This window comes from Panthera tigris, chromosome D3 (assembly GCF_018350195.1).
Source record: "Panthera tigris isolate Pti1 chromosome D3, P.tigris_Pti1_mat1.1, whole genome shotgun sequence".
Classification (NCBI taxonomy): Eukaryota; Metazoa; Chordata; class Mammalia; order Carnivora; family Felidae; genus Panthera; species Panthera tigris.
The window spans coordinates 54,205,782-54,229,722 of NC_056671.1; the positions used below are offsets into that span (position 1 = coordinate 54,205,782).

The 23,941-nt window shown below is 39.6% G+C and overlaps 1 protein-coding gene and 1 pseudogene across 1 annotated transcript in view; both read right to left on the reverse strand.

Moving 5' to 3' along the window:
- CCDC178 (coiled-coil domain containing 178) overlaps nucleotides 1-23,941 on the reverse strand; it is a 463,104-nt gene that overhangs the window by 553 nt on the left and 438,610 nt on the right. The window lies entirely within an intron of this gene.
- On the reverse strand, nucleotides 11,188-16,969 carry LOC102949734 (annotated as a pseudogene).

Sequence of the window (23,941 nt, forward strand, 5' to 3'; positions counted from 1 at the left end):
TTTTCCCCTACTCCCCCTACGCCATTCCTAAATCCCAATCCTATTCTTTTTTTCTAAATTTTTTTTAATTTATTTTTTTGAGAGAGAGACAGAGAGAGAGGGAGAGAGAGAATCCCAAGCAGGCCCACACTGTCAGCACGGAGCCTGATGTGGGACTCGAACTCATGAACTGTGAGATCATGACCCGAGCTGAAACCAAGAGTCGGATACTTAACCCGACTGAACCACCCAGGTGCCCTCCTAAATCCCATTCTTAAAGCATCTCTTTGCTTCTTTTCAGTGTCGTGTTCTTCAGTGTTCTTACAACTGTGTGCTTCGCCCTGAGGCTCCCACATCCCACTATTTGCTCCTTCAAAGCCCATGCATCCTGTCTTGTTCTTTCAGGTTCCAACTCTGGAAAAATGGCAGATCGCTCATCTGATAAACAGTTCAGATGACTGTGTAGGTAGGAGGTGAATATTTTTAAGGTAGAGCCACTCTTAGACTTGTATTAAGGAGATGTCTTCTGCCAACTCGAAGCCTTTATCCAGAGGAAGTGGACACTTCACTGGTAGGAACTTCATTGTTCGTGAACCTTGCAGTAACTGAAGTGGGTGAGTGAAGAAGGCTCTCAGCATATTCTTCAGTCAGTCCCTACTCCCTGAGTGCAGAAAAATCAGTCTTGCATTTTCCCTCCAAAGAGCTGACCCATGCAGCTATGTTCTTAGGAATAGACCATCCATTTCAAATGAGTACATTTCATTATGATCTACAGGGCATGGTTTTTCACACATGCATTTTAAAAAGTCTCCTAGTTCCCCCTTCTCTTAACTCTTTCACGATCTACCTATGAATTACGAGATCTGAGAGAGTGGGAGGTGTGTTTTGTCCACCTTTGTGTCTTTAATGCCTGTTATACTATGAATACAGTTGGTGCTTAGTAAATATTTGAATACATTTTTGCTTTAGGACACTTGGGTCTTTCTTTCCTTCTTTCTTTCTTTCTTTCTTTCTTTCTTTCTTTTTGAGGGAGAGTGGGCGGCAAAGACTACTTTCATTGTCACAGTTTTAAAAATGTGCAAGCCAAACAGAGAAGCGAATGATTCAGGTTTTGGAAGCAGATTTGGATTATATAAATTGGCTCGAGTGCCATATCTTTTCTCAACTCCAAGTGTCTAAACCATTAGGCTTAAACTCATGCTATTTGAGTCAGCATTCCCTTTGAATGGCATTATTATTATTGTTTATCACTGCCTCAGCTTTTACAATATGCTTGGTGCCGCAGAAGACATTAAAAAGACACAGTTCTTGCCTTGGGGCTTACACTCAGATAGGCAAACAAACAAAATGTATTTAAGAAGAGGTAGATTGATCGCAGAGATGCAATTTCCCAGGTGTTTGTATTTGTGCTTTGGGTTCGTTTGTCTTTTAACCAGCTGTGGGCTGAAGAAATCTTGAAACTTTTCAGAACAAGGACGTAAATGACAAGAGTTCAGAAGAAAACGCCGCCTTGGAGTGCAGAACACAGGGCTGAGCATCTAAACAACTCAGTTTGGGGGATCTCGGTGCTGTTGAATTGCTCTCTTCCTTGCTGTCTCTCTCAACACTGCGTACTGCCTGTGCTTCCTCACCAAAAACCAAATCATTAATTTAAAAAAATGGATCACCGGATTTTATGGCCCATTTTCAAGTATTAGAGGCCAGTTCTTTCCTATCAAATAGTGTTTCAAAATTTGACTAGTTCTCCTTAGAGACTGAGACATTTCTTTGTACAACAGTTAGGCAAACTTTTATCCCAAGGAGGAGATGTTACCCTCAAGGTTAATTTTTGAAAATTCAATTCATAAGCTGAAATGAATAAAAACATCACACTTTTCACTTTTGTTCTTTTGGTGCCTATTTCAAAAAAATTCTCTCAGGCAGTTATAGAGCAAACAAGTATGTCCATTTTGTAGATGCTGTTTAGTGTTCGTGGAAAATATTTGTGCGTGTGCGTGCAGGAAGCGTCTTCATCCTGGAAATCTAAATACTCTGTACGTCTGTTACACGCGAGATCAAATACCTGCTTTCGAGAGTGAGCCGGGGCAAAGCTTTAAATTCTACATGTAAAGTCCCCGAGGAACTCAATCTGCGTGCTTGGGAAAGCTGTAGGGATGCCGGATTGCGCAAGGGGTGGTGATAATCCTCGCGGTGCAGGGGAGAGTCGGGTTCTGTTTCATTTGGTCGCCACGATCTCTAGGCGCATGGAGGGGTTTCTCGCCAGGGTCTCGGTACGTGAAAAAGATAGAAGCACCCGCAGCTGTGCATGTTTAGACCTTGGTTTCCAAAGTTTCTGTTTAATTCCACTTTCTCATCACATGCAGGAGTGTGGTATGCCCTTCCAGATGGCCCACACAAATGCTTTGTCTTACTTCACTCACTCCTTGCATGTCAAGCATCTCTGGGACTACATACATCACCAATTAGCATCTTATATTCATTTGAAAGGAATGGTTCTGCAACATTTTATAGTTTTCTTTGATAAAATTTGCATGTGGCGATGTTCTTCTAAGAATCAAGGATGTGATTGTGGAATTTCCCTCCCCATCTCCTCCCTACCCGCACCCCCCCCCCCAACAGTTTCCCCTGTGCAGCACCATTTGATCCATATTACAGGGAAAATATCTTTGGTTTGACATTTCTGGAACCTGGTGAGACCATTTTCATAGTATTTACTAATGCACACTAGACATTGACCATGTCACCTCTCTCCAGATGGCTGGGTTCCTCTCATTTTTCAGATTCTAGGTCATGAGACCTCCTCATTGATCTACAGATTTGGCACTGACATCCTTCAGCCTTTTGCAATCATCTCCCAGCTAGACATTCCTTATCCTGAGCTTCATGATAAGCATTTAATACAGTGTGTTGGCCCTGACAGTAATGAGCCATCCTGACATATGAAAATCATGCTTAGCCAACACACCAAAGAGATGCTATACGGGGTCATATTGTCACCTAAGCGGTTACTTTTAAGTTTTCTGATGTAATCAGTTTGGCGTGTTGGTGAACAGGTAGGTGGAACACACAGAACCCTGATGGGTAGTGCCCTCTTGACATCTCCACATGAATTCCCACAGCCATTTCAAAGTTTACGTGCTCACTGTCAGGATCTCCTGAAACCGTCCCTCCCTAGTCTCCCTCATCTTAGGAAATAACGTTGTTTACTCAGGTATCCGTCCAGGAGTCCCAAGTCATCAGGAGAGGCTTCATTTCTTTCATCTCTTGCTTTCCCTTCTCCCCTCCACTCCTTCGCCCAAATTTGTCATTCAGTTTTTTTTTTTAGGTTCTACGTCCGTATATCCCGGATCAATTCGATCTTTGCAACCCTAATTCCACCTCCTGCCCCAACCCCAGTTCACATCCTAGTATCTGGAAAGCTCTTACAACCTCCAAACTGAACTCCTTCCTATAAGTCTGATTTTCCTATGCTCCCCTTTTCACTCAAACTGTGGAGTTCTCCTTTGAAAAATTGGAGCAGGTCTCCATGCTGTTTAACCACCTGCATTTGTTTTCTGTTGTGTTTAAGACATGACACAACTCTCCCCTCCATCCCCCAAGGTCTGTAAAACCCTGCGTGTTCTGGGTCTTAAGTACCTGTCTCCAGCTCCGGCAGCTGCACTGAATCTTAGGGGGCTCATGAAACTTTTTCATTTCGCTCCCCTACTCCAGGATTTTGTACTGGCTCTGCCTCCATTCTGAGAAGATTTTTCCCTCCGGGTGCTTGGGTGACAGTCTGTTAAGCCTCTGACTCCGGCTCAGGTCATGATCGTGTAGTCTGTGGGTTTAAGCACCTTGTCAGGCTCTGTGCGGTCACCTCAGAGGCTGGAGCCTGCTTCGGATTCTGTGTTTCCCTCTCTCTCTACCCCTCCCCCCACGTGCATTCTTGTCTTTCTCTCTCTCAAAAATAAATAAATGTTAAAAAAATTTTGAAAAGACTTTCCCTCTAGCTCTTCACTTGCTTGGCTTCTCCTCAATCTTTAGGTCTTTTTTTGAATATCTTTTCCTCAGAAAGAAAGGGTTTCTGTGTCCACGCCTTTGGAGTAAATGTTGTTATCTGCTGGTACAGCACCCTCTTTATTTCCTTCAAAGTACTAATCATAGTCTCAAAATATTTTGGTTGTCTATTCACTTATTTGTCTGCTGTCTTCTGTTGTATGGGATGAAGTCAGTGTTCTCAAGGCCAAGTTTGTTCTTATTTAATTTATATGCCTGTTGCCTAGCACAGTGCCTGGCACATAGAAGCACATAAAACATATTTGTCGGGGTTCCTGGGTGGCTCGGTTAGCTAAATGTCAAGCTCTTGGTTTTGGGTCAGGTCATGATCTCATGGTTCGTGAGTTCAAGTCCCACATCAGGATCTGTGCTGACAGTACAGGGCCTGCTTGGGATTCTCTCTCTCCTTCTCTCTCTGCCCCTCCCCTGCTTGCTCTCTACCTCTTTCTCTCTCAAAATAAATAAATAAGCATTAAAAAAACATATTTATTGAATCAATGTTTCTAAAGAATTTTCATGAAAAGGGTTGACTGTGTGTATGTGGAATGTGGTGTGTGTGTTGTGATGGTTAAGTGAAAGGAGGTGCTATTGAGTGTATGTTTGTGTTCCCCCAAAATTCACATAATGAAACGGAATCCCCAGTGAGGTAGCCTTAGGAGGTGGGGCCTGCATGAAGTGATTAGATCATGAGAGTGGACCGTTCACGAATGGTATTAGTGCTCTTATAAAGGAAGCCCCAGAGAGCTCCCTTACCCCTTCTGCCATGTGAGGACACAGTAGAAGAAAGCATTTATGAACCAGAAAGCAGGTCCTCATAAGACTCTGAATCTGCTGGTGCCTTGATAATGGACTTCCAGCCTCCAAAACTGGGAGAAATAAATGCTGTTTATAAGCCACCCAATCCATGGTATTGTTATAACAGCCCCAATGGACCAGGAAAGGAAGGAAACATATTCTAACCAGGAGTAGGAGAGATAGGAAGGCTTGGCATCAGGGTTGCAGGAGGATAGATCAGCGGAGAGGGTCCCAGCACAAGACTGACACATGAAGCCTGGGTCAATGCAGAGATCAGGGGCCTTGGCTCACAACCCTGGCTGTTCGTTGGAGACCACTCTGATTTTCCTATGCTGATGGGCACCTAGGAAAACAGCACAATGTACTCATTCACACAGAAAAAAAAAAAAAAAAAAAAAAAAAAAGAGAGACCACAGCTCCAGGGTAAAACGGCACAGATTTTCCGAGCAGTCACATGATGTTTCTGAGGACACACTGCATTCAATGAACGGAACAAACTTCCACTTCTACAGGTAAACAGATATGTGAATACTTTTGATCAAATTCATCACCCTCATAATCTGTTATTTAATTTTATAAATAAGGAGAGAGCAAAATGAACTAAAAGAACATATTTACCAGACCAGAATAGAGAACTGAATATGGTTCCATTTTCACAGAAGAAAAACACAAAGTGAAGTTAATTAATTATCTTGGTCTAAATCACACAGCAAGTATGGGAGGCACGATATAAACCTTTATCTGTTTAGATTTAGAGCTTGAGCTTTGTTATCTCTGGGTGAGGAGGACTGCTTCTGCCCTGAATGTGTGATGGTCCACAGTGACGTTCTGGATCATACTGATTTTCAGGAAAAATATACTTTCTGATTATATACCATAGAGCATTTCATATATTTTGGGCTTTTTTTACTTGCCCATTAGATTGCAACCAACTTTAGTTCTTCATATTGGTCTCCTTGGCCCTAGTACCTAGCACAGTTTCTGCAGCTCAGCTGAAGGGAGAGGTTTGGACCTTGTCCTGAAATCTTGATCCGTGGGAGTTGTTTTTTATTTGATTATTTTAGTCTTCCATTTACATGAACTAGTTTAATAAAACAAGTGATAGTCACTCATGAGTAAATATTTTTGAAAAGAACTTGCATTGTCAAGAAGAATTTGCATTCTTAAATATGAATGATAAATAAACCTGATGGGGAGTGTCCCTAGCTAAACACAGCTAAATCAAAAGAATAGGAAGAATATGCTTACAATTCCAAAAAGAATAATCTTAATTTTAAACATTATTCAATATTAAAGGGTTAATAAAACAAAGATACACCCAGAAACTGAAAAAAAAAAAAAAAGAAAGAAAGAAAAGAAAAAGCCAAAGAAGAGGGAGAAATTGATTCGCTTTTGAAGTTTTCATGGGGGAGGGGAGATTTCAAAACAGAATGTGAAGTTTTTACAAAATTCATCATTCTCATTATTCCCATTTTCAGGTAAAATGCAAACTAGATGCAAGCAGTTTTTTAAAACACTGTATTATGTGTCTCAGAGGCCAGAACTACTGAAGCAAATCAGATCTCTCATTTTAGCATGCATTTACCCATTTAAAAATTTATATTATTGACTATGTGGAATGCCGTGACTTCTAGAGAACCATTACCGCTCACAGGATAGCTTTTTATTTGGCATTGTATCAATTTGAAGCCCAGAATGTCATGATCTTAACGCAGAGAGCAGATATGCGTGGGTAGAGTGGTATGGAGAGAAAGGTAAGGTGCACATGCAAGAGGCAATTTTCAAATGTCATTGTTTCAGCCCTGAAAAGGGAACGCACACACGGAAGGGAACGTTTTGCTCCCTGGTCTGTGCCAGGCACTTCCGCTCGCACGTCTCCCGCTTCTTGCTTCCGCGCCGCCGCCACGCTGCAGCGCGTGGAGGACCATTTGCCCCTTAAATATCACACGTAGCTCATTTGCATTATAGACTATGGGCCCAAGAGGGAAAAACACTTAATTTTATTAATAGAATGGATTTTAAATCTCTCTACAGGAGGCCACAGAACACCCCAAAGGGCTAATCTATGTTATGGAGAGATGGCAAATCGGAAAAGCCCCAGTGTGTTTCTTCCCCCCCTCAGAAATTGTTCCCAGTGAAAGCTACCACTAGGCCGACTGGCTTTGAACATCCTCTGTGCGAACACTGCAATGGTTCTACACCTGATGTACAAATACCTAAGCCCCCGATATTTACAATAGGAATGCTAATGCATGGCATAAGCCCCGCTGAAACAGAGAGCCGGGATAATAATTTTGTAACCTCGTGTTGACATAACCCACCAGCTTGCTGAAGAGCCCCTTCATGTAGAGGAAACACAGAAACTATAATGATTTTCAGATACAGTTGACAAGAGACCATTTAGTAAACTTTTATTTTTTTTTAACTAACAGTATGCGAGGATGTTGTATTCTAGGCTGCTACTAATAATCTCATCAGAATGCAAAAGCAGCGACTGTGTTATAAAACCAATGATCTGTTATATTCTGCAAGAATTTACAAAAGCCTAATGTCATTTACTACACCATGAGAACCATACTTGGATAAAAAAAAAAAAATAAAACACAACAGAATTCAAAAACTGATTACAGCTGACGAAAAAATAAACTGTTTGCAAATGCAACGTTTTAAAGGTAAAACAGACCAGAGTGAAAGACATGAAGCCCCGTGACGACTTCAGAAGGGGAGAAATTGGTGTTGGGGAACGTATGAACGGGATTCGTCACTTAGGGCCCTTTTGGAATCAAGGCATCCGTTCAAGTCCAGGCTTCTCTGGTCCATGGTTACTGCTGAGTGTGTGTGGCTGGCTCAAGCTGCAGGAAACTTGCAGTCTCAAAAGAGTTGTCTTTTTTTTTTTTCTCAGCAGCATTCTTGACAAAAGCATATCTCTAAGCGGTCTTAAATATACAAAGTAAATGATTTTTAAAAGGGAAGACTTTTCTTTGGGGACATGTGGAATAAAGTCAACTGAAAAGTCAGTGGCAGAGGTCTGTTAGGATCTCTACGTAGCTGGGACTCAGATGGTCTCTTCTTTCTCTCAGCTGGGACCCTATGATGGGTGGGAGAGCGGAGGCAGGCTTCTCTCAGACCATATGCTTGCTGCTCTTAAAGGTTTCATGGATTTAATTCTGGCAGTTAATTTTTAATGGCGTTTTAATTTTATAAGGAAATAAATGTGTTTAAAAATTCTTTCTTTTGAGGCCCAAACCAATTCTTCTGCATTTTATTCATGATGAAAAAAAAACCAAAAAAAAAAAAACCAGCTTTCTGAAGGATGATGTCTACCTTTCTTTCTATCTCTATTGCTGTCTATAGCACTACATCTATCTATCCACCTCTAATTTTTCCATCTATCCATCCAGAGACAAAGGGAGGGAGAGAGACCCTTAAGTGCTTGGAAGTGCTATAATCTTTGGAAGAAATTGATTCTCTCCTTTTCCAACTAAGTCCTTTGGAAACATTTTTATTTCCAGGATGGAAGTAGTAGAATGTGAGAAATACAGGGTTCTTAATATTAAAAAGCATTTTTTCGGTTATGCTAGGCAGCTTCCAGCAGATTCCTTTCAGGAAATGTATTCTTGGATGTCCTTGAAGAAACACTGGGTCTTGCAAACTTGCAGGGAGTCATTTTGAAGTGTTGACTTAGGTGCCTGTAAGACATCTGGTAATAATGAAGATGGAGCTTTTAATGCTTTGGGGTTTTATGAATGAGTTATAGTACAGTCACTGATGGATCATTAAAGTATATCTCTACAGGAGGAGGCGTCTGTATTTTTTGACTGCTGGGAAGTTGCACATAGTGATAGGTGTCCAGAAAGAAATCGGGATTGGCCGTTCATGAGATCAACTAGTTTGAGAATCAAATGAATTTGATGTTAGATTTCAGGAGAGTTGCTCACCACGGACATGGAGAAGTGTTTCATAAAGGAGGCAGGACTGTTTACTGAGCCTGAATCCTGCAGGGCAATAGTTAAATGTGTGAACCATCTCATGCCTTCACTCCTGCTGTGATTTTTTCTTCCTGAATGACTGGAGGAAATCACTCTTTGGTAACTTTCCATTCGTACACAAGAGCAGCCCCAATGCTTCCCCTTCTTTGTGAATATCTCTGATCTGCAGTTGTCTTTTACGTGACCACAGCGCCATATACGTAGTTACCTTAGTATCTCTTATTAACTATCTTACAGGGGTGTGTGTGTGAATGTATTTATTTATTGGTTTACTCTACCGGAGTATGAGCTCCTCAAAAAATGCTATCTTCCATTTACAGCACATAGCTGAGGTTTGGGCACATAATAGGTATCTAATAAATGTTTGGAACTGAATAATTGCAAGAGGATTTAAGTAAAATCAAACTTCCAGGAAAAGTTAGAAAATGATACCTACAATTTAATAAATTTGGACTATTGATCACTTACATAGAATTAGAGGATTCTTAAACAATGAGAAGCATTTAAATTTTAAAACATATTTAAAAGTAAATATTTTTTTATATTCCAGAAAATCCTATGGTGTGAGATCTGAAGAACAGGTCCCTTTCTCAGTTTAATAAACAATTAGGAAATCTGACATTGGAAGGAAAGTGTTTCATTTACTGTCTTTAAGAGATACCACTTACATTTAAAATTATTGGTCTTTTTTGAGAACTGATAGGGAGTTTGAAAAGGGTGGTCTAAATAGACTCAGTAATTTCTTTATTCAACAAATTTGTACAGAGCACCTGCTATGTGTCCAGTTCTACGTTAGACACTGAGGGTTCAGGGATGAACCAGACTGACTTGGCTCCTGCACTCCTGGATGTAGACCATAATGAGTGAGGTGGGCTTCAAACAAAAGGCTTTCTAAACATCATGTCACTACAGCTGTGGTAAGTATTACAACTGACAAGTTCAGGTACTTGACAGCATTCAAGAGGAGAATCTGACCTAGAGAGAGGATACCTTCACTGAAGAACCGATAATTAAACAGAAACTAGAAAGATGGTGAGGGTGGGGAGGACAGGGAATTTAGAAGAAGGGTGGCATAAGGAAGGGTATGGGCAGAGGGAAAAGCAGCAAACGTGCATATGAACTTGGTACATTTGAAGAAGGCAAAGGCGGAGCGGGGCAATGAGGCTCCAATGCAGTGAGGGAGGGGAAGCAAGACATAAGGTGAGATAAGAAGTTGGGCAGGAACCAGTGCTTTCGAGGGATCAGTGGCCATGAGAGAGATGTGACAGTGGATGAGGCCAGGGGTAACATATCCCATGCCAATGCATCTCCAAGAGAAGTTTCCTCCCTTCCTTCCACTAGAAAGCCACCCCACTCCCTCGAACTTACCCCTTTATATATAAAAAACCCAGAGGTGCTAGTCATAGGATGGTTTATTCTTAAAAAGTAGCATTCATGGGAGGTTTAAGAAGAGAAATGACATTCAAGTTTGAGTTTGAACAGCTTGGCAAAGGGCCAAGTTCAGTGTAGAAAGAAAAGAAAGAGGCATGGATGGTTCACACGGGTATCGTTGATAGTGGAAATGAGTAGAGGGAAATTGATAAATTAGAGACACATTTTAAAAGAATAATCAGCAAATAGGGCGCATGAGGGGCAGGGAGTTTTCAAGAATGACTGCAAGATTTCTGTCACGTGCGTATGAGTGGATATTTAGCCAATTGTTGCAGTAGAAACACTTGAGGAGGAATAGTTTGGCAAGGAAACATGATAAGTGCAGATGTTGGAAATGTGGTGTTCGAGGAAGCTGTGAAACATCCAAGTAGAGATATAAAGAGGAACTGGACATAAAATTATAAGAATCAGAACAGAAATCAACATGGAAACAAAAACTTAGGGATGATGGGCTTATAGAGAAAATGTGGGCTATTAATAAAAATTAGAGTAATAAAGAGCTTCTCTGGATCATAATATAGATCATGGGAGAGAAAGAACAATATTAGATGTTCTCTAAGAAATGAAAAAAGAAAGATTTTTTTTTGGTTTGTTTTTATATATTACCATGTAGTCACATGTTTTGGATTTTTGCTATGTATTGTTGGCTACATTTTAATGACAGTTATTATATGTTTTGCATTGTACTAGTGCTGGCAAGTATGAGACTTTCTCCATTACTCTGGAGGTCAGCAATACAGAAATTATTAGAAGATTATCAAACACATTCTTAAATTATTTAACACAGATCATCAGTGAAATAGCCATTTGGTGGAACTTTTAAAATTTAATGCATAAACACATAAGTCCCTTTATTAGAGACATTGTACATATTGGTGAATATGGTCAATGGTCACATCTATGCATTAATTCTTTAAAAAATAGAATGAATAATTAGGATAGACCCTATGCTCTCTCCTTACATTGTGAAGGGTCTTGTGTAGCCATATTCTGTTGGAATGACAGACTGTACAAATTTCAAGAGAATAAGAAAATGTGTATGAACACCAAGTTCTCCCCTCCTGCAACGGTCTTAACGATTTCCTCATTGCCTCAGTATGCCTGCACGGGTGAACTGAACACATAGGAGGTGGTGGGAGATGAGGCTGATTTTCAATGGTCACTGTTTTCTTCACCTGATGCTGAGTGATGTCTTCACACATGTGTTCGACTGTTAAAGGCTACCTTTGCTCATCATAGCTGAACAACCATAGTCACGGTGTCTGGTCGTAAGTTCGGGTTGGCAGCATCAGTTTTGGTTTCACAAGCTAATTCTACTATTTTCCTTGTGTCTAGGGAAGCTTCATCTGTTTCCCACAATCCACTTTCTTCCCATTCTTCCATATCTGAAGCTTCTCCTTCATCTTCCTCTTCCTCCTCTTCAATCCTACTGAGCGATCTTGAAGTTCTATGCTGTCCTTGCTTTCCAATGTAATCTCCTTAACTGCTTCAGTAATTCTTGCAATACCTGTGTTATGACATGTAGCTACCCATCCCCCATCACCATCATCTTCTTCAATGATAGCTTCCAAGTCAGGTGAATATTCCATCTATTTGCACCGCTTGTATTGTAGCAATGCACATTTTTTGGTGACCCCAAAATTGTTTGCCTGTTGGTAGGTATGCCTTCACTTTCAACTCTTCCCCTGTAGCCCATTACCGTGTTGGACAGTGGTGGGCTAAGTGCTCTCCAGCTTGCCACAAACTCTTCTGGGTTGATAACACCTGTTCCCCCAAACTTTGATTCCTTGAGGACCGGAGTCAGGTACTCAGCCACTTCCCATGCCTTTCTGAAATAGCCACTCAGAAAAGTCAGAGAAGTGTCATTGTTTGTATTTCTATATATGTGTATATATACACATGCATACGCACATTCGTATCACTCAAATCATGTTATCATTTTATAGATACTGATAATGAAGTTCAGAGAGGTTAAGTGATGTCACATAGTTAACAAGTGGCTGAAGACAGACTTGAAATCTCCACACTCAGAGTTCTTTCTATGCTACTATGAATTGCCATAGCCAACATTAACAAATCCCTGTGCCCTTTAAATAAGTACTTTCATCCTTATGACAACTCTGTGAGCTTAGCAGATCCACTACATAGTGGCAGCAGTACATAAAGTGGAGCCTTCTGACTCCTAGTTGCATCCCATGCTCTAGGGGAATATCCCGAGTTCATGCAGACCTAGTCTCAGATTTGCACTGAAACTCTGCCTGATAGGCGTGGAGCTAATGAGTAAGGAAGTGCCATTCACAAGGTGGGTTGTGATGATGGTGGGAACACAACCAGCGGGATCTGGGCCAAAATAATTAGTATAGAATACATCAGAATGACGGCCACCTTCTAAGGGCTTGACCTTTTGAGGTTATGTGCCTAAATGAAACTCATCTCATTTCTTCCCTTGGGTTGAATTTTAGGAGCACAAGAAATGAGGGTGTTCATTAAATGTATGATTTAAGGTACTTGCAGTAAAAGAAGGGGGGCCAGAGGAAAAGGGCACAAACAATATTCAAGTTTCAGGAACTTTGAAACGTAAGAATGTAGGGCAAATGAGAGAATAATAATGATGGTATTTATGGTGGTGATGATAGGAGGGAAAGAGGAGGACCCAGTAAATTTACAGGTACATTTCTGCTTTAAACTGTCTGCTCATTTTTGACCTAGAAGTTTCCTTCTGGTAGTTAAGATGAATTTAAAGTATTAGCCTTTGGTTTCTACAATGTACATGGTAGGCCCCATGTGACTGTGGGTGTTAGACTCACTATGATGAGAACAGGGCCATGGTACCCCTCATACTCTATTCCCCAAAGGAAAGCAGGTCTGGCTGTCTTCCACCGGAAAACATATCCTTCACAGAATGAGTTCATTTTAGCTGTCAGCTATGGAGTATCTAAGAATCTCTGTATGCATGCAACATTGCCAGCAAGATGCCCACCCACCTCCACTGGGGATAAGAATCCCCAGTGGGAGAAAAAGGCTGCTTCCAAGTGAGTGAAGCAGCTGTTGTTTTACACAGAAATGTCAAAAGTACAAGCAAATTTTTCATCACCAATTGGCGGTGTCATGGCCAATGAAATACTTTGTGGTTTTTATGTGGTTTGGGGAGAAGCAACTGGTTTTGTGAGATTTCAGTTATAGATAAAAACTATATATCTGGAAAGTAAACCCTTGGTTTGAATTCATTTCGCTGTTAATGATAGGATTTGAATCTGAGATATGGTAGGTGGGATTAAATCAGTCACATCACACATCGTTGAGATGTTAAAAATTACTTTGTTATCTTTTAGTTACATTTTTTTAGTAGTTAAATGAGTATGAATACGTTAAATGCATATAAAAATGTGTAGAATTCTGTCATATTGCCATTTCCCAAAATTAGTCTCTAAATATAAGGACATTAAGTTTTCCAAATGCAAGGAAATATCAACTATATGCCAGTGTTTATATTGACTTTCCATTTATTCATATGTTTATTCCCCATCCACCTGCAGTCTATTCTTTCATCTATGCATCTATCCATCATCTAATAGCTATTGATTAAACCCGTCTGTAGCTGAAACACTGTGTTAGACATTATAGGACACTGAAAGCCATATAACTTCTATTTCCTGTCTTCTAGAAGCTTCAAATTATTTGACAATTCATTCATGACATGAGGAAGAGTGAGTCACTTTATCATTGTACCAACTGCCTTTAAAGAATAAGGAAAATTAAACAAAAGCTGTCTCCCACCAGCCCAGCAAGGTACAGATACCAAGTCTCACCATGGATGCAGGGCCAACCTTTAAACCCCCTTTAAGACAGGCTCTGTTTATGCCCCTGGTAAGTGACAATAAAATGTATATGAGCTTAGACTGACATATAAGAACTGTATAAAGACTGCAAGTTGGCTGTTATTTAACAGTATGAGAAAACAGGTGAGAGCTCAGTGTAAAGCAATATGTAAAGACATATGATGCCTTTATGAACTGCACTAAGCATCTTTGGCATTTGCCCGGGTCTGCCTGACTATGGGACAGAAGGTAACAAAGTAGCTCAGTAGTTGTCTTGGCTCATTTGGGCTGTTGTCACAGAAGTACTGTAGACTGGGTGACTTCAACAACAAGCATTTATTTCTCACAGTTCTGGAGGCTGGGAAGTCCAAGATCAAAGTGCCAACAAATTCAGTGTCTGGTAAGAGTTTCCTTCTGTGTTTATGGATTCCTGTGTCCTCACATAGTGGAATGGATGAGAGAGCTCTTTGAGGCCTCTTCTATTTGGGCACTAATCTCATTAATGAGGGCTCTATCTGCAAAACCTAAGCATCTCCCAAAGGTTTCACCTCCTAATACCATTACACTGGGGGTTAGTTTTCAACTTTTGAGTTAGGAGACATTCAGTTTATAATGGTAGTTAACATGTGTCATTATAAGTAAATTATTAAAAACTTTTCTTGAAATTGTACCAGCAGTTGGGATATTTTGAGTTGGAAGCTTCTTCAGTGATGATCTACCTCAACACCCCATTTTGCGGATAAGGAAACAGAGGTCAAATAGATCATTTAACTGGCTGGGAGAGGACCCCCCCCCCCCCGCCCCCCCCACCAACCCAGGTCTTCAAACTTCAGGTGAGAGCTCTTTGAATCTGCCTCTTACAAAGTTTTTATGTGAGCTGTTTCACTGCCAACAGCCAATAATTGGACCACTTTTAGCTTAAGGTGAGACAGATGAATCTTGTTTTAAAAGTTATCCTTCTGCATTGCTTTCCTTTCTCTACCCTCCTCAATCTCCTTTCCAGTTTCTTTTTGCTTCCCAAATGGGGCATCTACTATCTTCCTATCAATTTCCATTGCAAAAGTTCTTTTAGTCCCTGTTTAACCATCAACATATTTTTTTTAACCCAAGTAACAGTTCTGATAGGATTCACAGGTTACCCTGGGGTAAAGCAACAGCAATGTTTGGCTACTGGAAGGTTGAATCTTGGGTTTGTCTTCTATCAATTACATGTGTAAAATGGCTGTATATTTTACTTAGTCTACTGCAGCCCTTGGGTTCAGCATGTGTGCCACAAACACCAATGATAGCACATCAGATCTGCCAGAGTTCTAGGGAAATGCTTCCATTCAATTCCATACATTACCCAAAGCACTGACCCCTGGGTCACATCAACCCACACTCTTAACACTGCGCACACACAGACACAGAGGTTTAGGCCTGTCTCTCCCCTTTTGCTCTTTCACCACCCTGCCGTGGTTCTGGCATCCCCATATATGCATGTCCTGCTTTTCTGTCTACTCTATCCAAGGACCAGAACCAACAGGAAGTTATTTTCCCAAATTAATACATAAAGATGCCACAAGATCTTTCCATAACACAACCTTTATTTTTCTTCCTTAAAAACAAAAAAAGGTGGAGTTTTTAATAGCTCCTTTAGGTTTATTTTCCCTGTATTCTTAATTATATTAAAGACTCATATTCCTTCCCTGAGTGTTCATTTAGAAAGAAGGTTTTGTAATAGTCACATTTAATTTATCAGGGTGCAATAATTTGTGTTTCCCAATCATCTTGCCGACTTTGGTTCATTATACTATTGTTTCACATGAGTAAGTTAGCAAAGTTTGGATTGATTGACTCTAATTAACTAAAACTGGTTCCAGGCTGTGCATCTATTGTCATGGTAGCTAGCCGCAAAGCCCTAAACTGTGCAGCAATAGTGATATAAGGTAATATTGATTTGAAAACTGTGGATAATATGTAACCTTGGGCTTATCACTGTTTGGGAGACAAAAAAAAAAAAAAAAGGATGGGGAAAGGAGAGGTACTAGGACAAGTTGCAAGTTGTAAGGGCCCTTGGGAGTGTAAGTGGAATTTTCAGTGGTTTCACTTCTTTTATTGTTTTCCCTGTCCAGAGATAATCACAGATGTGTTGAATTACAGACAAATTCGAAGTCATCAGTTGGAAGACTAAGGATTTCATGGTTTTTGAAACTGTGAAGATATGAAATACACTTGCTGAGAAACTGTCCAAGATCCACTTAAAGATTATGAAGAGACCTCCTACTTTGTAGAGGAAATCTTTCTATACATTACTCATCAAAAAAGTACAACTATTTGAAATTTATTCTTTTCTCTGTTGCTGAATTTTTATAGTCAATAATGGTCTTTGTCGGAGAAACAATTGTTTTTAGACAGTGGGGAACTGGAAAAATGATTGTATGCTATGGCCTGTAAACATGAACAAATATCACCCTTGCTCTCTAGCGGTGGACAGAGATCAAATTAAAGAAAGTAGAGTAGAATGCCGTGGCTGAGATTCACCAGTGGATTTCCAGGTTTCCTATGAAGCATGCTTATAGCTTCTGTTGCTTCTGTCTTAAAATTAGGACCTTCTTCCATCTGATTGCTGTTGCTCACTTTTTCAGTTCTGTATTCTCCATTTTAAAAGCTCTGGGACCCCAGTTTTCCCTGACATCCTTATTAACTGAACAGCCTACCCCCTTCAATCATCCATTTCTTACCAAGTTCAACAGAACAGTCTTCATGTCCTGACAGACAGAAGAAGTGGAAGTTTAACTCCTGAAATACAGAGGCTTGTCTAAGAAGTTTTCTGTCACAGTGGAGAAAATACTGGCAGTTTTCCAGTTTATCCAGCTGTTTGTTTCCTTTATCTGCACTGTGCTGCAGTCTGTTTGGAAACTGAGGATAGGCTACTTTCATGTCAGTACCTTCTTCATTTAATCGTTTGAGTTTGTTTTAATGGTTTGTGGCCATTGTGATTATGTGAGAAAGGGCAAACTTCTAAATGTCACAGTGAAAGAAGCCTATATTTGTGAGGGTTTTCCAAAGAAACAGAACCAATAGGAGGTGAAAGAGTGTGTATGTACGGAGAGAAAGAGAGAAAGAGAGAGAGAGAGAGATTTTAAGAAATTGACTCAAGTGATTATGGAGGCTGCCAGAATCAGCAGAGTGGGTCACTGGACTGGAGAACAGGGAAAGTTGACATTATAGTTTAAGTCCAAAGGCTTCGGCAGCAGAATTCTCTCTTGCTTAGGGGAGGTCAGTCTTTTGTTCTAATCAGGTCTTCAACTGATTGATTGAGGCCCACCTACACTATGGAGGGTAATCTGCTTTACTCAAAGTCCACCAACTTAAATCTTATCCAAAAACACTCTCACAGAAACATCCAGAATAATGTTTGGCCAAATATCTGCATAGGGTAGTCCAGTCAAGTTGATACAGGAAGAGTGAACATTATCCAGAGTAATGTTTGGCCAAATATTGGCACCCAGTGGCCTGGCCAAGTTGACACAGATATGCCATGGAGCCCAAGGCTCACATAAAGGCACAGGCTAAGAAGCACTTGGGTGGTTCAGTTGGTTAAGTATCTAGTTCTTGATTTCAGCCCAAGTCATGATCTCACAGTTGTGGGAGACAACAGCTGAGCAGAGTGTGGAGCCTGCTTGGGATTCTCTCTCTCCATCTCTCTCTGCCCCTACGCCACTCATATGTACTCTTTCTCTCTCTCTTTCAAAATAAATAAACAAACATTTTTTTTAAGGCATGGGCTGAGGAACCACAGAAGAAAAAGATGGGGAAGGAGAATGACACAACTTTGTTCTGAAAAGAGAAACAGGAAAGCACATGGCTACTGATTCCTTACAGGGTCACAAATCCTTACAGATTTTGAAGTATTTCAAATGATCACCACACAAACATGGTACATATAAGACACAAACCTGTCTTTCTTCTTGAACGCCTTAGTAGCAAGGTGTCCTCACACCCTTTTGTTTTTATGTGCAAGTAGGGGTCATAGTAGTTTTGAAGCAGTGGATACCACAGGCAATATGGTGGAATGACAGTAAAGACCCTGCCCAGCCTCCTTCCTCTAACCCAGTTGACTGCACACATTTGTCCCAGAGAATCTTTGCCTTGCCTTTTTTTCTAGAACTCAAAACAGTAGTCCAAAATGTCTCTGCCATATTTACAATTTTCTGCCCCCTGAGCACCAGTTCCAAGTGAGTCACTTCTTACCAAATGGAAAGCAGATGTAATATCTCTTGCAGGTAAAATAATTTGTTTTAACATCTTTAATAATAAAACAATAAGTTTTGTTTATACTTGTTAATAAAACAATAAGTATTGTTTACTGCCCAGTGCTGAGGAAAATTCAAAGGAAGAATCAAACAAAGGCTTTACCTGTAAGAGCTTAGAATTTTTTTTGGCGGGGGGGGGGGGGGGAACCAAGTCTAATACATAGCAAATAACAGAATACAAGGTATTAGTGGGAGGGGAGTCTTCAGACAAGAAACTCTGTCATAGTTCATAGATGGTGGGCATGAATATGAGAGGGAATGGCCACCCCTCTGGGTTGCTCTATTTGAATATATTCTGCAAATTGAAGGACATTGTTTAGACTGATTAAAAATTAGCTCATTCTTATTAAAATCACTCCAGTTTCTCTCAATGATTGTATGTTTTTCTAGTGTCTTTTATTCAGTTTAGTAGTCAAATTTATTAAAACTGTATGGAAACACCTAAGGATGAATTTTTGATAAGAGGTAATTTGGAGAATTTGCCTATAAAATGGAATACATTTCTAAACTTGTAAACTCTTAGTTTATCTTCTGAAGAATCATCCTTCCCAAGGATTGTAACTATCATTACTTAGATGAATCTCTAGTATCAGTTTTTATCAGTATTCTCCTCACACTTTTTCACTTACAGAAAAAAATAGACTGTGTTTGGAAATTATATTGGATAAACTCCACCTTCCTAATAATTTCTGGAAATCTGCAATCATTCTGGGCCACCTGAGATGGCAAATTGATCTCAATAGCCTCAATGTATTCAATTCCTACTCAGGATAGTGGCAGAAACTGTTTTAAGGAGACTGATTCTGAGCTGAAGGGCAAGAATGTTTACTGAGAAGCCTGGGTCCTCACAGTAGGTAAAAAGTAATAGGGAAGATACCAAGATCATCGCTGAACTACTCCAAGGTTGAACCTGAAAAAAAAAAATGCCCTAAATGTCACTTCTGAAGGGCAAACAAAATTTCAGTACTAGGGAATTAGAGCATAAGATGGGACTATGACGGGATGGGATGAACATGAGCAAAGGTCAAGGAGAGTATCTCAGAACTAAGATTTTGAATGGAGATTGTGTACTGGTGTGTTCTTTTCACATGGCTTGCAATTTATACTAAAAGGGTGGGCAAAACAGCTTAACCAGGATGCAGTTGCAAAGTGGGATGCAGCACCAAACCTCACTCTTCTAGTGACAGATGTCTGACCAAAAACGTCTTGTAATTTTGTTTCTTTATCTGAAAGATGACACATCACATCTGAGATGACACAAAATAGGTCTGCTGATTCTCAGTAAAATCAGAGAATATAGGAGAGGCAATGACCTTAATGCTGTGCTAAATCAAAGAATGGCCCACAGACCAGCAGCGTCTGGATCAACAGGGAACTTACTGGAAATGTACAATCTCAGGCCCCACCCCAGATCTACTGCATTAGAACCTGTGGATATTCAGTTTCCCAGGTGATTTGTGTGCACATTAAAATAAGAAACACAAACATTCTACCTTCTATACTACCACTCACAGATAGTGTTTGACTACAGACCCACAAGTAAGAGTTCACAATTAAAAAAAATTTTTTTTAATGTTTATTTATTTGAGGGGGAGAGAGACAGAGCACAAGCAGGGGTGGGGTGGAGAGAGAGGGCGAGACACAGAATCTGAAGCAGGCTTCAGGTTCTGAGCTGTCAGCACAGAGCCTGATGTGGGGTTTGAACCCACAAACTGTGAGATCATGACCTGAGCTGAAGTCAGACACTCAACCGACTAAGCCACCCAGGTGTCCCTAGAGTTCACAATTTTTAAAATCAGTGTTTGCTGATAAATTCTTCTTTAGCTTTTAGAACCTAGCACAATAGTAGAAAAATTATATTTGGTCCATAAATATTGAATGAATGAATGAATGAATGAATAAATGTTTCACCTTGAATTGGAAGTGTTTTTCCATAAATTATTTGAACTAGCTAGAGAATAAATCAATCTGTTTTCCACAGTAAGTCCAAAAATTAAATCAAAAGACTTTTTGTTCCATATAGGCTTCTATTTCCTAGACTAAATATGTCCAGTTCCTTCAACTGTTTCTCAGTGTCAAGGTGTGTATAAGTTCCTCGCCATCTTTGGTATCTTTTTCTGGCCACATGTTGGATTCCAGGTGTTCCAAATAGAACATGTGATCTAGGAGTAAACCTGTCCCTAGATGTGGTCTGAGCAGCACACAGTACAAGGAATGCAAACTGATGACATTCCTCTGCTTCTGCGCTGGGCTTTTCTAATTTAGCAAATTGGTTGTCACATCGCTAAAAATAGGAAGTTTGAACTTGGGCTCCCTTTTTTTTGTCTGAGATTATTTTGCTTACCACAAACGAAGGCCACAGAAGCTAAATATATGTCTACTTGAATGATGACTTTATAGCAATAAAATGAGCCCACAGGGGCTAATGACTCTGTAATCAGCTTTTTCAACCACTTTTTATATTGGGCATAATTTTCTCTCTCTCTCTCTCAGAAATTCTACATCATTTATCACTACACTAACATGAGTAAAAGGGGAAAGGCATGAGCTGAGAGATTAGAGGCCACTGCCTGTCTGATATTAAATCATAATCGTAAATTTGCCTGGAGGAGACTTTGATTTTGGATACCAGTATAGTGGACTCTTATGTTCTTTTTTAGTTCAGAATTCTCACTTTGACAATGGTTTAAGAAATTAGGTTTTAAAAGAACTTTTTTTTTTAGTTAAAAAATAACCAACAGTATACTAACATGGTTAACAGTATACCAACTCAGGACCATTTTTAAAGTTCCCTTTATTGGTCTCTACCACCTCCTGGTTGCTATCAGAGGAAAGGTATCAAATCCCTACAGTTGATCTGCTTGAAATCTGGTCTTTGGTAAATTTGAGGTCAGACACTTTTCTGAGGGAGTATTATCAACATTTTGGTGTCCTTGTGCCCTAGACACCATTTGAGCTATATTTTCTTTTATGCCTGTTTATATCAGCTTATTTAGACACTCCTTCCACAGCTTGAAGATCAACCTGTTGCATTGGTAGCATTCCTTTTCTGGAGCTGATTGCTCTTAGGCCTGGTGCAAAGCCTATTTGTAATGAATATCCTCTGCTTATTCCTTGAGACCCTCTCTCCACCCTTCTCCTCCCCACTCTCTGCTTTGGTAGGCTGATCTGTACAGATTACATCAATGGGCTTCCATGCCTTCTCCCTCTCCTTTAGGTCTGGAGGTGGCAACAGCTCCACTACTATTGGCCCAGGATTTCTGCACCATCCTTTGTTTCTGCTATAGCTTACTCATGTCTTTGTAATCGGTGCTTGTATATAAGCCCTCCTTGAATTGCTCTAATTTGATGGTACCATCTGTTTCTTTGTCCCTTTATCCTGGATGATGACAGGACCGACCCATTCATTCATTCTGTCACTTTGTTGTTATGTTAGTTACTTACTCGCTTATGTAGCAAACACTTATACATTATCTATTATTTACCAAATATCTGTTAAATTTCTTTACAGCTCATGGTCTACCAGAGGTCAGTAAATTTGAGATAAAAGTTAACTCTTGAATTTCTCATCTTAGTTGCTCCATGTCTTATTGGCATACAGCCTGTAATTAGGAGACAGTTACTACCAATCGTCTCAAGATAAAGTATGCTACTCCTGAGACACTGAATAAGAGTCTCTTTTCATATCAAGCCAGTCTTTTTTTGATTTACTTAGGTCAAAGTACAAGTAACAAATATTATTGTTTTAAATCAAAAGACTCATACAAACAAGAGAAAAGAATTGTTCTGTTGGTGCCAATACCTACAGTTGTCCAATCACACTTAGCCTCCAATTTTCTCATGATGCCTAGATCTGGTCTTTGGCTAGTAACTTGCTGTCCAAGGCTTCTTATAAAGGCCACCTTGGAGGACTTCCCAACAACAGGCTTTCTTTGTATTCATAGATTTTTTTTTTATTTGGTTGTAGTCACCAGCCAAAGGGTAAGAGGTTTGCATTCCTTAGATCTGTCCTGCATGCGTGTTTTAAGAAGAATCCTTCTCTATTTGGATAAAGGCATAGTAAAGTTTACTCTCAAGGATAGAAGGATAGGATCCTTTCATTTGGGCTCTTGTTGTGACATTATAACATGGCTTTATGGCAGTGATGATGGAAAAGGATTTAGTTTGTAGTAAAGCCATCTTTGGCTGCATTAATAAAAGTTAAATGACAAGACTAAAGGATGTGAAAGTCCTACTGTTCAATAAAGTGATAAGAAAATGTTGCTAAGCTGTGTTCTTCTCAGAGTCCCATTTTTAAGAAGGAGTGTAGAAGTTTGTCACTTTTCAAGATAAAGAGCATAAAAGTCAGGTTCTGGAGAGCATATCATATGAGAAATACGTAAAAGAAAAGGAGGTCACAAAATAACTCCTTTTAAACATGGAGGATTGGATATTTATGGCTCCAAAAATCAGAATACTGTGGGTGTATGTTTTTTCCCTTTAAAATGGAGAGGTTACTTCCCAATTCATTTTATGAGGTCAGAATTAGCCTGCACCCTATCAAAGATATTGCAAGGAAAGAAAATGATAGCCCAATATTCTTCATGAGCACAGGTGCAAAAAATTCTAAATAACATTTAAACAAATAAAATCCAACTATATATATGTGTGTATATACATATATGTATATGTACACATATACATACATATATGTATACACACACACACACACATAAAGGATAATACATCATGACCAAGCAGGGCTGACCACGGGAATTCAAAGGTGGTTTGACATTTCGATATCCAAAAAAGAAAATGCTTATGATCATCTCACTAGAAAAAGTATTTGACAAAATCCAACAAAATCATTCCCCATTAAGGAAAAAACAAAATCTCTCAGGAAACCAGGATTAGAAATGTACTCAATCTGATGACAGTAGCTAACACACTTAATGATGAAAGGCTGAATGTTTTCCTCCTAGAACTAGGAAAAAGACAAGGATGCTTACTCTCACCACTTCTATTCAACAATGCATTGGAGGGGCACCTGGGTGGCTCAGTTGGTTAAGCATCTGACTCTTGATTTTGGCTCAGGTCATGATCTCAGCATCATGGGATTAAGCCCCACGTCAGGCTCCATGCTGCGCATGAAGCCCTGCTTACTCTCTGTCTGTCCCTCCCCATGCTTGTGAGTGCACACACTCTCTCTTAAAAAAAATAAATTAAAAACAAACAAACAAAAAAAAGCAAAAAAAAAAAAATCCAATTGGAGATTCAAGCCAGCAGAGTCAAGTAAGAAAAAGAAAGAAAAGTTATCCAGATAAGGAAGGAAGAAGTAAAACTTTCATTTGCATTTTCACATGATTATTTGTATACAAAATCACATAGAATCGATAAGAACTCTAAATAATAAGTGACTTTTGAAGATTTCTGGATATAAGATTTATATGCAAATGTATTTGAATATATTAACAATAGACTCTTACAACTGAACATTAAAAATATCTCATGTATTATAGTATAGCATGAAAAATGTAAAATACTTAGATATAAATCTGACAAAATATATGAAAGACCTGTGCATTAAAAACAATAAAATACTTTTGGGAGAAATTAA